This window comes from Aphis gossypii, chromosome 1, assembly GCF_020184175.1.
Source record: "Aphis gossypii isolate Hap1 chromosome 1, ASM2018417v2, whole genome shotgun sequence".
Classification (NCBI taxonomy): Eukaryota; Metazoa; Arthropoda; class Insecta; order Hemiptera; family Aphididae; genus Aphis; species Aphis gossypii.
In genome coordinates this window covers 75,176,801-75,195,082 of record NC_065530.1, presented here as the reverse complement: position 1 = coordinate 75,195,082, position 18,282 = coordinate 75,176,801, and the positions used below count along the sequence as shown (strand labels likewise).

At 24.5% G+C, this 18,282-nt stretch overlaps 1 protein-coding gene across 4 annotated transcripts in view; it reads left to right on the top strand.

The window, feature by feature from the left end:
• Window positions 1–18,282, top strand: part of LOC114127893 (octopamine receptor beta-2R-like) — a 165,179-nt gene that overhangs the window by 51,721 nt on the left and 95,176 nt on the right. For 2 of the 4 annotated variants that reach the window (XM_050198884.1, XM_050198882.1), the window contains one exon: window positions 241–402. The exons of the other annotated variants lie outside the window; for them this stretch is intronic. The gene's annotated coding sequence lies outside the window, so the exon portion shown is untranslated. The remainder of the gene's footprint in view (window positions 1–240; window positions 403–18,282) is intronic. 4 annotated transcript variants of the gene reach the window in all.

The following is an 18,282-nucleotide window of genomic DNA, read 5'->3' as shown; positions in this document are numbered from 1 at the left end:
ATAACACAATTGTGTTGAATAATATCCTAAATTTTTGTAAACAAAACTGAATGGTTAATATAAAAACTTATGTCTTACAACGAGTCAATCAGTTTTACATTGATAGTTTATTATTTTTACATTAATTTTCCGTGAACACTTTTTCTTATAGTGTAATTGCTTGAAAAGAAAAATTTATAACACACATTTAATACAGACAGTGGTCGTGTGATTTTAAAGATCTTATTTTTCGAATTTCAGATCACTTCTCAAATCATAAGGAATAATAACCGTCAACTGTAGAAATATTTTGAAGATATTTTAACAAGTTCGTCGTTAACTGCAGATATTTACTTGGTGTTTGTGTTGAAATGCAACAATTTATCATTGCTTGCTTTGTGCTGACTGAAGAAATTAAGACAAGTAAATAACAATCGATCATAATATTTTGTTCAACTTTTTAATTTTAATTGTCAACATACTTAAAAATTTTATTTTAGATACGAAATGTAATGTTAATTAAATGTTTTTTTTTTTTAAAATGAGAATGAATACTTTCACCATCTAACAAAACCTCACAATCATACTTTAACCACTGTATTTTTATTTTTTTTTAATGTTTACCTACATTTTTTAGTTTTTTTAAGACTAGTATCTACCTACAAATTTCAAATCTATTTAAGTGATGCATTAAATGATTTGATAAATCTTAACTGCTTAAAAAATAAGTACACATTAACGTTAAATCGATATAGATTTCATGATTCGGTTAGAAATTAAAATAACTCATGGCTGTTTATTTTTTTTTTCATAATTTATACTATAGAATGTATGAAATTTTCGTTTTATATTATAAAGTACCGATAACATTACATAGGTATGTATTCATAACTGTATAAACTTCTATTTTATTGACAATTATTTCATACAGATATTGAGAACTTAGCTTCAAACTTGTATTTTAATTGATTAAACTATATCCGGTCGCGTATACAATTATATAATATAAGTACCCGATAGTTACATAAATGCATACAATTTATATTTTAATTATTTAATTTAGATTACGATAGGTTTGGATTCTTAGTTAAAAATATGATTTAAATAATATTGTATTTTGTATAATTTATATTTTTCATATTATTCTTTTAATTTTGTTACCAATATTTTAACTGTCGAAATTAATTAAATTTTTAGTATTATAATTTATAATTAGTATTTTTTAGGTTGGGTGTGGGATGGTATATTTAAAATAGTCTCAAGTGTTTGTTTGTTATATTTATAAAAAAAGTATATTATTTTAAAATATTCAATTGTCTTTGATATTTTTAATTTAAATAAATGCTGAAGAACCCTTAAAATACGTGAATTTATAATTATCAAATATTCAATCTGTTTTATTTTTATTTTTATCAATATATGAATACTATTTTTCATAGAAAACTTTAACCAAGCAAAAGTTCTCAAATATCAATTCAAATATTTTACTTAAGTATTTATATATTCCTTTCGCTCCGTTATTTTAATCTAAATTGGAGTTTGAAAAACTTCACGGATCATAAACTGTTATAAGTTATAATGAATATAATATTTTGCAGTATTTATAGTATGAAAATTCTCACGTATTATTTAGAAAACATTCAATTGATCGATATTGTAACTAGCTTTATGAAGATATTGATACACATAATATGTATCGTGTAAAAATTGTATAATGAAATTTAAATGTTAATGAAGCCTTAATCATTGAAAATTATTAAACCATTAAAATTAAAAAAAAAAAAAATAAATTAGAATTACAGTTGTATAGTTTATAAAACATATAGGTCTTTGTAAAGTATTTATTCAGTATAATTAATATCAAATTAAATAAAGTATACTATCAATTTTTTAGATCATTATTTTTACCATTATAAAATATGACGTTATAATAGGCATAAGCAATAAACATGGTAGTGCAATCGTGGAAGCAAGATTCAAACAATGAGTAGATTGATACATTTTATTGAAAATTCCAGAAAACAAAATTCAATTTTTGAACCACAATATTTGCATATACATATAATTACATATTATATTGTTATGTTATAAAAACTTTATAAATACATTTGGGTTAAAAATAAAATTAAAATACTTTAAAATATTTGATAGAATTTGTTTAACATTAGTTAAATGCATATTGTAATTTTAATGTCCATACCTTTATTTGTACTCTATAAACTCAAAGTTATATAAGAAAATTTTGTTTAGATAATTTTAAACAGTAGAAAAAAATCATCTCAAGAATTTTAAAATATGATTTTTTCAGTATATTTAAAAATTCTAAAAATCAAATTTTTAATAGCTGAATTATTGAAGGAGAAAATAGAGATGCGAATATTTTATGGATATATAAGGTATATGGGATAAAAGATACATCAATGTATCTGCATATACATTAAAACAAATTTATTGACTTTATATAATGCCTTTGATGAAATTATTTTAAAATTATAATAACGAACAAATTTAATTTTAATAAATATTATATTATATATATTTTTAAGCCTTCATATTCGTTTAAAATAATTTTCCCTAGAATTCTTGAGCAATTAATTTTGTGTCAAAATGTATTAATTATTTACTTATAATGGAGTTTAAATGTATCTATTAATGAATAAAACAAACAAAAAAATTTACGTTGAACTGTAGTATTTTACTTTATATTTCAATAATTTAAATGAAAAAAAAAAAAAAAAAAACTGTCAGTTTTAACATTTTTAATATGGTTCCGATTTAATTATAAAAATGTATTTTTAACTCACATGTATTATTGGCTTTAGTTTGCTTGTTTTATCGTTAATATATTATTATACCATTCGATGTTTTATTATGGTTATAAGGTTACTACGTGTAAACATCCTAACACATACTACGCATACTAAATAGTAATAAGAAGTATTGAAAATGATACAACATCCATAAAATATCACGTTACATATGGCGAAAAATATACTCATGGTGGTAATATCGAACATATTGCCGTATTCGTTCCCATCCAAATCATCTTAGTCGATTTTATAATAATATATTGCATGATATAATTTTAACATAACAATTAATATAGTAAACACAATAACGTAATTGACACGTTGACTGTACGATGACATACTGATTTGAAAGGTATACACGTCCATTGACGATTTGGCCGTGCACTTAGTTCAAAATCGCTTGCCCTCGGATAACGGTGCAGCTGGTGGAATAGGGTCGAGTGTTAACACCGTGAAACAAAAACTGACGTTTTCAACCATGATCATTTTTCAACAATGTACATTTTATATATACATATAATATTACTTACTTTACTTGCAAAGCCGTTAGATGGATCAATATCTATTCGATGCATAAGAGTTTTCCTAGCGCGATAGTCATTATATCAAAAATCAATTATAGGGCATATTGTAATGAATACAATAATGTTATGCTACATGTCTATATAATATTATTAACTCATAAGTGTATTTTTTTTTTTTTTCGTAAAAATATAAATAATATAAATAATACTAATTTTTATAAATTTGGTTTAAGAAACATTAACAGAATGTTTATTATTGTACATATTGTATGTACTTGATATCGTTGAAACTTAAACTAACAATTGTTTCAGTTAATTTGCGAGTTATTTTGTTATTTATTTATTTATGTGTTGCAAATATATATATATAATGTAACATTTAAGGATGTTACTTATTGTTGGAAATACTATACTCGGTACCATTTAATTGTTTATTTATTTATTTATTTTTTTTTTTTTTGTAAATATTAATTACATTTTATAGCTGCAATGATTTCCATATTATAAATTTAAATATAATTTATAGAAATGTACCTAAAACTTACTAAATAATTTATTTTTCAACCAATTATCACTAAAAACGATCACTTTTTACAAATAGCTAACTTTTTTAACTTGAAAGTTAAAAATCAATGCATAACATTATCAGCTTAAGCAATTTTCAACAAATTTAAACAAGTTTTTGAGTTGTGTTAAGGTATTGATAATTTTATTCACTTATATAAAAACTACATTGATTTTCACTAATACTTTTAAGCTTTAGTATTTACAGTAAACAAATAGCGCTTGTTTAATACTTTCATAATTGTCAGATTGAGTCAACTGTAGCACTGTGATTACAAAATCACTACACACATATATTTTCCTAAAAAGTCTCATGTTATATTTTTTCGAACTGGGTTTACAGATCATGATGGTATACAACAGAAAAAAAGTAAAGTTTATCGAGTTTGATCTTCGACAAAGAAGTTTTTATCGACTTTTAACAGTACTGTTTCTTATTTCTTTGTAAAGTGTATCAAAACCAATACTCAGCTCAATATTTTAAGAGCAAGTAAGGATGTAGTTTCTTGTTTTTTAGTAATTTACAGAGTAATTTTAATTATTGTCATATTATTAGTATACCTACGCGGGTACATAAAAATATTGCTTTCTATAGGATCTCCAAAGCGCGGAAAATACTTTAAAAACTACATAATCCTAATCTGCAATTGAAAGTTTTTAATTACTTTCCAACTAAAGTGCCTATATAGAGTTTAATTGTTTCTATATATAAATATCTTATAATATAAAATACATAATTACAATACCATTTTTTTTATAATTCAAAAGTAAGTTCTAGATTCAGAACAGAGCAATGAATGTATTTGTTTCACCATGGTGTGTATTTTTTCAGTATCAAAGGTATTTTCCGGTAAAAAAAATTGTTGATACTTCATAATAATCGAAGAAAAAATATCAAACATTTTAATGGTTTAAATTATATTAGACATTGCATAAACTAAATTATAACTGCACAACTATGTTAAAAAAATTATAAAGCGTATGTAGAAACAATGCAGACTCAGAAATCAAACATAATATTTCAGTTAATTATAACAGTTTTTATGAACGCAAAATAAAATATTCAGATACCGGTGGCCATATATTTTATATGGGTGATTTCGAATTAAAATTAATACAGGATTATACTAGAAAATCTTAAGCGACTCCAGTAATTGATTTTTATTGTTTCTCGTCTGTGTGATCAATGCATGTATTATTGTTCATTAAAACTGAGGATTTAATCCCATCAGTTTAAGATGATTATACATCTGTCTGTGTTTGATAACATATACTTGGAGTTAACATCAGCATAGAACATGGCAGGAGAGTGATTAAGAAGCTTAATACAGTAGCGCAAGTAGCGCAACGCGGGCCAATGATATCTCGGAATCGTGTTGTACGTATTTACGTATTAGTCTAAAACATTACATTATAGCCGAATATATAGCTTCACCGTTGATACATATTCAAGTATCTCTCAATGAACCTTAGGTGTGAATAAATATGTGCAGAAAATAGGTATCTGAAACACGTGTGCATAATAAATATGTAAGACATGATGTACGTGTATAAATTATTGTATTTCATTTCGGTAGATATAACATTTGACTTTTTTTTTTTATATAGACATATTTATGAATAGTAGGAATTCATTAGGGAACGCTAACCTATAAAATCATTATTGTCCAATAAAGTCATTATTGTTTGCCGAGTAAACTTTAAAATTTTTTACTATAATATTATATTGATTGATAAACAATAAAACAATGTTTAATTTATGTACAAACAATACAAAAGAAAAAAATATATACGTTCTCCGACTTAAAAAACGAAAAACATTTTTGTTAGCGTATCTTATTATTAGTCATAATAATAATATAGTTGTAAAAAATAAATATATTGTCTACATGTTTAATAAATGAATGTATTTATTGATTGATGCGAACAGAAATCTAAAATACATAGTTATTTATGCACAATATCGGTAACTATATTGGCATGGAATATTTTACCTCTGGGAATCGTAGGTGGATTATAAACAAAAAAATTTACATTGGAGTTAAAATAACTATCAATGAAGCGAGTATTGAAAAGTTTTTGGTAACTTTTAGAATAAATAATATTAACAAAACGCCAGTAAAAATACCACCCGAGTAGTATAGATCAAAATGTCACAGTTCATAGTCAATATATTTTTAAACTTTGCGATTGTGAAAAGAGAACCAATTCGTAGAGATTGAATGTGCATATTCTTATATCTTAAATGTATATATGTTACAGTCTTTGTTCTAAATAATTGATGTTGTTTATTATTTTTTCTCGATCCATACACAATGCAAATTAAATCTGAGCAAATACCAAGTTTGGAATAAAATTTAAGTTCGCATTTTTCCGTATCTTTTTTATATTATTACAAAATATATGCATGAAATAATATTATACCTAATAGATTGTAATTATGCTTAACATGTCAACTTACAATACAATTTTCTTAAAATTCGTTTAAAATGTAGGTATTCTAAAGATTAGTGTTAATACTTAATTATGTATTATGAGTGATATTCATTATGCTAAATTGCTGTTTAAATTATAAGTATTGTGTGTACATAAATCCATTAATACGGTATACCTAACCCACTAAAATCTACTCACATCTTATCGACACACACAAATAATAAAAACAATATTGAATGAGTCTATTGAATCTATTACAAGACGAGTAAAATTAATATGTTTTGTTCTATAATTCATTCAAATTTAATTTTTTTTGTTTCGATATTATGTACATTTGTTTTTTATTGAGTTGTATATTTTAATGTACAACTTCAAAATGTAATGTTATTTATATTTATATTAATAATCACACAATACACGTGAATAATTGTATATCGATATAATAATATGTACCTATATCTTAACATAAATCATATTATAGTTTAATGTATTTCTGTTGTACAGCCATAAAAATATTTGCATTAAAATATCGAATTCTACTCACGTTTTTAAATCCTAGAAAAATAAAACCAATAGTTTATTTTTACTACAGTGCGATAATATTTGTCTGGTTTGCAGAGTACTTTGCATAAGTGATACATTTCGCAGTTATAATATATACGATGGTCAATGTATAGAATATTATACTATATAATATATATACATACTATACATATTGTATGTATTTGAAAAATATTTATCAGCACTTTCGCATTTACCTACGAAATTATTGGTCATCTGTATAACCAGCTCAACAACCGTGTTAGATGAAAATTCTCTTTTGCATTATCGGTATGTATGAATAATGAGAATTGTACAGAGAGTAATATTATCACTACACAGCATTCATTTCACAAAGACAATTGAATCCGTTCTTTGAATATAATCGAACATTGGCCGTTTGTTAACGATAACAACTACATAGCGTAATAAATAATAATAATTTATATATAAATATATTGTACGTGCGTGTTTACTCGGGGTAAGGCGCGTTAACTTTGCATATCCCGGGGAAAAGCTTTTCCCAAAGAATGCGGTTGAAGTTGCTCGCACCAATAATTTCTTTATTGCGTGAAATTTACATAATATCCTATAACAATGCGTTCGAAACACTGAACATCTGATAACCGTATATCGTGTATTTGCATAGAAACTATTTTGAACAAGTATACTCCACACGTACCTACCTAAAATAATATTATTAAAAAACAATAACAGCATCTATGCACTATGCACTTTAAATTGCAATTGATACAAAAATATTAAACATACGTCTAAAACGGGGTCACCAAAAATGTATTAAACTGTATTAAGTGTTAAATTCTTAAAAAAATATACTTTTTTATAGTTTTAATCGCTTATTTATTTTATTAATTTAATAGCTATGTCAACTATTTACTATTTATAATAGAAAATGGAAAAATTTTAGCTTAAATTTTGAGAAAGATGTCATTGCGATAATTCTATAATATACAGATAAATTAATGAAATTGAACAAATTTGACATCAAGGCAATACCATAAATACAATAAAAAACTAGAGCATCATCGCTAAAATATGTCAATTTCAATTTTCAACGGGATTTGTGCTTATTCTCTGTCCGATGTTTGAATACCATGAAATGTATTTTCAATATAATATTCTTCTCCGATACAAATTAAAATAAAGGTTGATAGTCATCAAAACTTTTTCATTATTGTGTCAACTAATATTTATCTATCATATTAAGAGTTTAATCTGCATAAAATAGTTGTTTTGTAGAAAATTATTTTTTATAAATAAAAAATGAATATTTTACAAAGATTCCATGTGAACAATTATTATTCAGCTATAATATGACGTCATGTGATGAACTCTCCAAGATATTATATTGTTTATATATATTGTTACCAAGATAATTTTTGATACGATACATTGACAGTAATCTCATATACATGCACACATTATATTTCCGTGTACGTGTCCATTGTGCATTCGCTCCACTGTCGTTATTATTAAAATTATCATGGATGGTCATGTTGGAACTTCGTGATATTGTCTACACTTAATACAGTGTGTTAGTAAAATGCCTACAAGGTAACTATGTGGTTTCGACACCGAGTTTCGTTTTTATTACGTTTTTTTACACGTTTAACTGTAAAATAATATATTTCGTTGTTCTACTCGTGTAATCCGGAATCTGTATTATCGAGTGCTTGGAAAATTGTACACAATTCTACATTGAAATATATACAATGTACAATATGGAGGATCAAATTACTTCTATTCATAATGTATAAATTAAACTGTATATCATATTTTTTTATCGAATAAATTACTTGGCGTGTAAATAAATAAGTACATTTTTTTATTATTTACGTAAATTATAAATTTAAAAAACAGTAATAATAATAACACAAGTACAGTATTAGGCGCTCACATCTAGGTCGAAACTTCATTGCAAAACTTGATTTATAGTTGTAAGAGGTCTCAAGTCCAGCTTTGGTTGAGCCTTCTTACAGGATTTTATAGAATATAATCATTTACATAATAACATAGTAAATATACATATTATACATCGTTTTTGTATTGAATTTGATATTTATACAGGTAGATAATTATCTATAAATACAACTGTCTTATACATATTATGTATAATAAGTATTATGATGATCGTGTTGTATTTTTATATTTCTATAAATAGCTCAACATAGTACGCGACAAAAGCGGTTGCTACAAATAATGGCAATCAAACCTGTCAGTACCACAAATCCTTGATTATACTTAAGTCTGTTGGTGCTAGATAATATTATATAGTATATTTTGTATGTACAGTAAACGTGGAATATATATTTATATTTATATTCACAGTATATATTTAGCAATTATAATATAGTAACGTCTTTGGATAGAGGACAATATTTCTTGAGTAACAGACTGATGCATAATGATGACTTCCAACAATACTGAACAGTTTTCCGGGGAACTGAGCAATGGTTTCTGTTTTGGTTATCATAAATTTAAACTAAGCAGCCACTCGTCTAAAACCGTATACACAATATATGCAGAATAACTTGATCAAATTGTTTTATGATACGCGGGCAACTTTGCCCACAAAGTTTGTTATGCAATACGTGTGCTCGACTTTATATACGTTCACCGGCGACAAATCGTCCCTTTGAAAACTATAGTAACTACTATATAAGCAATTGTAATGCGCTTTGAGGTCACCCATTCGCTCTCTATAATATTTCTCATTCGCTTAGTCTGCAGAAATGCAGGCTCGAGTAGTGGTTATCGATAATATTCGGACAGTCCTGCATGTTTCGTTTTCCAATCGAAATTTGAATAGGTTAGATACCTGAATTTCACCATTCGCAGTGAAAATTCAAGAGTTATTGGGTTGTATAATTCTTCTAAATAATTATGTTCTGCTGCTCGTTTTGTATTTAAAAAAATAAAGGCGTAGTAAACAATGCCGTTTGGAATGAATACGGTTTATCGAATAAGACTAAGTGAATCAGTGCATGGTTTTATTATTCATGTAATATGGAAAATTGTAAAATTGTTTCAGAAATATCGGGATCGTACAAAAAAATTTTCAATGAAATATTTTTAAAAGAGTATACAAAATGTAACATGTATTTTTAAACGAGAAAATAGTAGCGCGAATGTATTTTCTTTATGACTATAATAAATTGTGAATAAATTAAAAACGTATCACAATAACGTAACTATGCCATAATACCACTATTATATATAAATATAAGTTTTACTACGATAATATTTTATCGTCACAAACACACCAGAGACAGACTAAAATGTTGTTCGTAACTAATCGATGGGCGATATATGGTTGTACATGGACATCATTGTATGATATATGAGACCATGCGATAGTATATTATAAAGCTGCAGTGGCCATGAAAAGTGAACGTTGACCGTCACACGCCTAGTGATTATTTCAGTTGGGATTTAGTACTAAAACCACACACTGTTTGAGCTTTAAAATTATTTGAAACATACTTTATCAGCGATCGATCAATATTTTTTTCACAAATATGCATAGTACCTACTTATGCAACAGTCGGGCAGTTTCGTATGGCTTGAATATTATATAATATTATTATGCTTTTGTTTTTTTTTTTTTTGTTTCTGTGTCTGTGTCTTACACTGCATGATCGAGATTGGTAAATCGAGTTTCAAAAAAATCGAGTACCGAGTACTAAAAAAACAACAAATTATGTACTTTTTTAGATCTAATAATCATTATTAGAAGTTAAATCAAGAATATGTATACAACAATATTCTAATATAAATTGCATTAATTATTAATTCAAAATATCAATTGTTATTATTTTTATAGTTAAAGCAAAATATCAAAATACATGTATTTTTTTTTTTTTTAATATACAATTTATTATAAATTTTGTTCTCGGTAGAAACTTAAATAATACGGGCTTAACAAACTCAAATTGGGTTATCATTTTTATACTATTTAATTTAAATAGAAAAATAAACATAACGGTAATATAACACTACATTGAAAATATTAAACCATATTAGTAGACAGCTATTAATCACATATCGTATGATTTAAATATAAAAATACTACATTTTTATCCTTTTATGTTGTTCGAAACGTTGTTTTTTCAATCAATTATAATTAATTAAAAACACATTATATATTATTTAAAAACGTTTAATTATTATTAATAATAATAATAATTACGTTTATTTTCTTGTATATAGGTTATTATTATTGTTATGTAATTAAAGTGAATGTCAATCATAATGCTTCGCATGGCAAAAATACGACGGCTTATAACGTAATATTTTGATATATATATATTCGTATCAAAATATTAAAATTGATATTAACGAAATAAAATTGGAATGAGCTGCAATTCTTCGATTAATCAAACTGTTCCGTAATTATATAGTTTATACCCGTAGTACCACGTCAGTGGTGGTAGAAAACGACTACACAAAAACTGATAAAACGTCTTTCGGTTGAAAAGAGAAAATTAACTTTTGGGCGGTTTTCCTGGATGACAACCCTTCGGGTAGGAGTTTTGATAAATTGCCGGTTCGTATCGTTTATACCCTCCAATGGTTGTGATTCCTGCCCGTCAGTGTATTCGTATTGAAACGATTACATTTACGATATTCCGAGGTCAATATTGCGTGTGTAACTCTGTCAGTGTATTCATATTATTATTCAGCCCCATATACCGACTACGACTCTGCTTGTCACTCTGCCTGAAGTAGTTTTAACACGTGGGTGATAAATAACTGTGCCTTATCGTCATAATAATAATACGGTGGGGAAAAAATTAACAATGATAATGAACAAAAACATAAAACTATAAAACTAATGTATACATATTATGTACGGTGTATTATGTAGAGCGATCGATCATAATATGTATTTTCTGCAAACTTTTCTATGACCCATTATTTTTTTACTACACACCAAGTACAGATGAATATTTCTATGTATATACATATAATCTAAATATTTATGCGATCGATGTGTACATTTTTAATTGTTTAATTTAAAAATAAATAAATAAACATAAAATTGTATTATTATTAGGAAGCGAATTTAAATTTTAAACGAGCAGAGTGGAGTTAAACAAAAATGTTGTTCAACTACTTTGCTCATATACATTTTAAATATTTATAATTAGTATTCTTTACTAGTATTAAAATTAAAATTTATATATTATTAAAATGAATACGAAAATATTGTATTTTGAAGTATGACATTAAAAATGTTTGTTGATATTTAAAATGGTTATATAAATCTTAAAAATGATAGTAAGTAATAATAAATATAATATATTATAGAACATAAATAAATTTCATAATATTTAAAATAAATATGAAATTTAGTAAAAAATATATTTTTACTTTTCGATTTAATGAGTTTTGACAACTTTTAAAGGAATCACTCACTGTATATCGTATTGTTATTAACCAATAATTATATTCGATCGTATAATTTTTTTTTTTATATTTTTATTATTTTGTTGTTATTTATGACCTTTAGGAATAAGAATTATAATTTTTTAAATGTAGGAATTACATTTGTATTATAAAAATTATAACACTTTATTTATATTGAAAAATGGATTACGTTATATGAAGAGACTATGTAGATGTAATCAGAGTTTAGGTTATGTCGAATAAGATACAAAATTTAAAAAATTGTAAGTCAAGAGAGGCCATTTATTGTTATGTGTGTTTAATAAATATTATATATACAATCACTTTAACATTGATGTTTACAATCAGTAATGACAAGTTATTATAACAATTAATTTAGATAGTATTGACATTGAATATATATTACAATATTATGCTTAATATATGAATAGACTAAAATTGATAGCAGAAGTGAGCCATTTTTAGTATAATATTATAATATAACAACGATAGAATACTTGTATCAACAAAATTGTATTTATTATGTTATTATTACAGTATTTTATATATTATATCGTTACAATTATTAAAAAAAAATATACTTAATTATTTGATAAGGCAAATTATTAGGCACATTAAATTAGTTAGTAGAGCTCTTTTATTTTTATCAAAATTTATTTTGAATAAAACAACGATCTTTTTTTATTCTCCTCCCTCTTACAAGTTAGAATAAGTTAAAAAGTTAGAAAACTACTTAGTATATTTTACTTTTGAGTTTTTACCCATCAAAGGATTAACTATATGCAATTGAAATACTCAAAAAGGTGGTATACACACACAAAAAAAAAAAAATTACACACTGCAAAAGCGAAAATTTAAAATATTCGTATTTTAACAATAATATTATCACCATTGTATATCAATAAATATATGTAAACTCTACACTGGGTATACACTCTGACTCTATGTTATTATTATTATTAAGGAGAAATAGCAAATGGATTATAAGTCTTATTATTTATTAGATAAGCAGATAATAAAAGATAATATGTATTAAAGTACTATTATCTGGTTATGAAATTTCATAAAAAAAGAATGACAATAATTTTCTGAGAAAATAAAAACTAATTTGCAGTATGAAACAAATAGACATTTTTTTATGTACATTGAACAAAAGTTTTAAAGTAAAATAATTATCCCTATATTGAGTTACTAAATTTATGAAGAATTAATATTATATTATTAAACCTTAATATTGTTCACAAAAAAAAAATATTTATTATCTTTTAAATTGTCTTTAAATTTTCAATTAATTCTAAGTTATTTATCAAATGGCAATAACATATTTATAGTATTTTTTATGAATTTGATAAGGTATTTTTTTACACTAAGTTACTTTGATTTTAATACTTTTTACTCATGCTATATATGTTTAATAATATTACTCACGATTCTTAGAAAGTACCTAATAATAATTTAAGTGGTTGTAAAAAAGTTTTTTTTTTCCAATGTTAAATAAATAAATAAATTAAATCGTTTTTTGATTGAACAATAGTTATGTGAATAGAAATTCAAATCTCGAAAACAAGATCTGAATAATTACACTTAAATAAAATATAACATTAAATTAATAACAGTTTGATAGTAGATATTGTGATATGTGACGTGGTACATCCCGCGCGGTTGTCTCAGTAATAGTTTGACACAATGTTGATTAATTAATAAATCAATTTTCTCCATTTAATTGTTAGGCATATTCTGTTGTAACTTGTAATATGAGTTAAAAATGGGCATGATAATTGTCAATATGTTAAACAGGAAAGAATAAAATCAATTATTACATTTATATCTATTAATAAGTAATATGTGACATATTATTCGGTAAATAGAATGATGATAAAAAACAAACAACTCATGATTCGTCCCTGAAACTCCTCCAGATAAAGGTAGGCACGTGGGAAATTGGTTACCATGGAATACAATAATATACAATCAAGAACCATATCATATTATGCATAATAAGTAATGTTGTAACTAATTGTTTTGGATTTGGGATTATCATAAAATATATAAAAAAATGTATTATACTAGTTTTGTTTCATATGTGCATTTTTAAGTCGATGTGAGTTACATTTTATTTTTAATAAAACGCTTGTTTATTTATAAATTTACGTAAACTTTAGTTAATAAATTTATTATTTTCTTCTTTAAGTGTTATAAGTAATTATAACTATTTTATTAGTATACTTAGTACATAAATATTCATAAATTTATTACTCAGTACTGCATAATACGTAAATAAAAAATGAATTGCAAAATGTTGTATTCAGTACATACAATCTTTCCTCAATACTATATACTAGATTTGTGACAGCTCTTGATCGAGTGATTTAAAAACTATTTGATGAAAATAGTGGTTAGGAGTTAATCTGTCAAGTTGTATATTTAATACATTGTATCTAAGTATTGTTTTTTAGTATTTTATTAAGAATTCATCTAAATAAAAGATACGAGTTTCATTTATACAAAATATATGAATTCTTTGTCAGAGGAATCTAAATGGTTTGTATAAATCAATCTACATTTATGATAATGTTTAGATTATTGAAATAGTATAACATTGTTCACCACTTATATTATACATATATATATATATAGTTTTATTGTATCATAATATCTACTATACATGTATTAAAATTTGAATTTAAGAAATTAAATAATATTAATTTATAATTTATTGTAAACCTATATAATGTATATGTACTATGTGGCTACTAATGGAAATATTTAAATTTAAGTTTTTTTTTTAAATAATATTTTAACGCTAATTTGCCTAGTAAATAGGATCTGCACGTAATGGTCTTTACAATTTGAGAGTAAATATATTACAGACTGAAAAAGATAATGTCCGGTGTGATAGTATCGACCCGGTCACACTTATCTTCAGTCACATAATAATAGTAACTAAAAAAAATGGAACCATATTTTGTATACATATAGTAGGTGTTGAACATACAATTTGTTAAAAACAAATAATTTATAAATAATTTAAAAAATAAATAAAATAGTCAAACGATTTACTAAACAAAAAAATTATATATTTTAAAAATTCAATTGGTGAAGCGAATTTTTTGTTTGAAATTAAATTATTATATAGATATATTTGTTAATTTATAATACAACATACTGAGTCTGACCCATTTCATAGTGCCCAAAATAAAATGTGTAACAAAACAACGTTAACAAATTAAAATTAAAAAAAGACAAGTATTACAAGATTAAAAATATACAATAATACAGATTTAATAATAGTAGGTAACTCTACGTTTTCTGATAAATTCTAATAATACTTAGGTCATTGTATTAATTTTATAATATTTAATTCGAAATTTCACTTTTCTGAAGCAAAACATCAAATTAGGTAAGTTGTAAAAATAGACAAAATAATAACTCATAGACTATAGCTCATCAATAAATTGAACGGATATTTAGGTTTTTATTTTGATAACGTTATCAATGATTACATGGAGAAAATCATAACTATATTCGAATGCATGATACCAAATGATAGATAGGTACGCTACGGTCAGTTTAGAAAAAAATATTGAAATACCGTTGCGCTCCACTTTCCCATTTTATCGAAAGTTCCATTACATTTTTATTTTCTATTAAAATTATTACACAATAACTTAACGATTGCACAAGTTTAGAACAGTATCTATAGTACCGATACACTGTCCCTACCCTGCCAACCTAAATACTGTTTTAACCTTCCCTAATCTAGTTTCGTTTTTCCGTTTTATATTTCAAAGTTATTACGGTGGCGTCGTAGGTTAGATTATTGGGTTAGGCGCTTCATCAAAACGGAATAAGACGATAATATATTTCGAATTATAGGTAACGTATTTTTTTTCTCAAATAGGTATTATAATAAGATCTAACGATACTTTTGAGGTAATCTTGAGTAGGTACTAGTCCCTTCATATTTTGTATAATCAAAAACAAATTCAGTCAGATACGCACTTAGAAGTATAGCGTTACATCAGCATATACTTTAGTTATCACTAACTATCCATCTCACACTTATTTTAGTACATATGATAAATAAGATACTTTAATATTTCCTAGAAGACGTTTTTACCCCTGTAATATTTCAATATTGAAATGAATACATCTATACATCGAAACCGTTTAACAATTAAAAATTCAAGTATTTATGTAACTGACATTAATAAATTAATTTATACATATTTTCCAAGCGTATTGAATATAATACTTAAATGTTTGGTTTAGGTCATGTATTCAGCCAATGTTTAATATTTCTGATATATTGATATTTCAATGTTTTTGAAAGTAAGCTTCATTTAGCTATCAAAAAATCATATGTGAACTTTTTTATTTATACATTATATTATAAAAAAATATTATATGATCATTAATGTTTATTAATTTTTAACTCTAGCTTTTAAACTATCGTATAAATTAACTTAAATTTAATGTATTTTTATTTATTATTTCTTTGTCGATCAGAAAAATAATTATTGTTATCCAACTTTATTGTGTTATTTATAGGTAACATATAAGTATGTTTTATTATTTCAACGATTCAAATTTTTTTTTCTAAATTTAGAAAACGATTGTTTGACATTATAAGTTATATACTCTATTATAGATTTTATATTTATTATAATAATGACTGTCAGACTTTAAAGATGTTATATTAAGTATCGATAAATAATTATGTGCAACAAAAATGTAAATTTATTAAATATATATATATTTATATTTCAGTAATTAAATTTTTAGCAAAATTATATTTAAATCAAATAAAACATTAAATTAATTGCCTTTTAATTTTATTGTAAAATATAATTTTTTTTTTTTTGAAAAAAAAAAAGAAAAAATAGAAAAAGAAGTTAATAAAATTTTATAAAGTATAAAATAGAATTCTAAACGAGAAAAAATAATTCAAAATATCTATTCAATATATTTTCTAAGAAATATTTTAAGATAAGCTTTCTGTAGATTAAACTAATTATTTGGTAAAAATAGCTTACTTTGCATAGTTTAGCGCTGTTAAACTGTAACTTGCATAATAACTGCACTGAATGAATAATCAATAATCATCAACAGAAAAATAAATCAAAGTTTAAGATAAAACTAAATCATATTTATATGGGATGATAAAAATCTATAAAATTTATTGAAATTTTTTTTTTAATGAAATATTTAAAAACTATATCAATTAAATTTTATTGTATAAGTTACATTTTGTTAAAATTAGGATAAACAAAAATATGCAACATATATAGTACATTTCTGAAAATATTTTCATGCTTAAAATTAAACAAAATTCTAAGAGTTAAATGAATATATGCGTATTTTGCTCCAGAAATGAATTTATATTTAATATACTATAATAGATATTATAGATACTTACAATATCTTACATAATACATTTTTAATCAAAATTTTCGAATTGTTTACAAAAAGTGGTAAGTTATATATATATACTATATACATCCGTTATATGATGATACTCGACGAACCCATGGATATAAAAATGAAATGATTCATTGTTCATTGGATCGTATTGAATAACACGAAATATACATTTTTATTTCTGTCCTTTGTAATTTAATTTTTGACATTTCCCATTGTAGCGCTACGGAGAATAATGTCGGAACGGACAGAGAGAATAATGATCAAAACGTTATAAGTATTAACTGTACCGTTACGTTTCTTACTTAAAAATCGGATATTTTATTAAATAATAGTAAAAAAGTAATTTTATATTGTACACTGTAGTATGATTAATTACAAATGCGAACATAATATCTAATTTAAAAACATATCGTGACCTCAACATTTAAAATTGTCGAGAACTACCGTGGAATCACGAACAGTAAAAGAGTGTACTAATATTGTGCGAGTAGGTACAAAATATTATGTTCACATAGACACAGTGCGTGAAGTTTCATAAAAAAAAACATTCATGCACGCATATATACACATTTTAC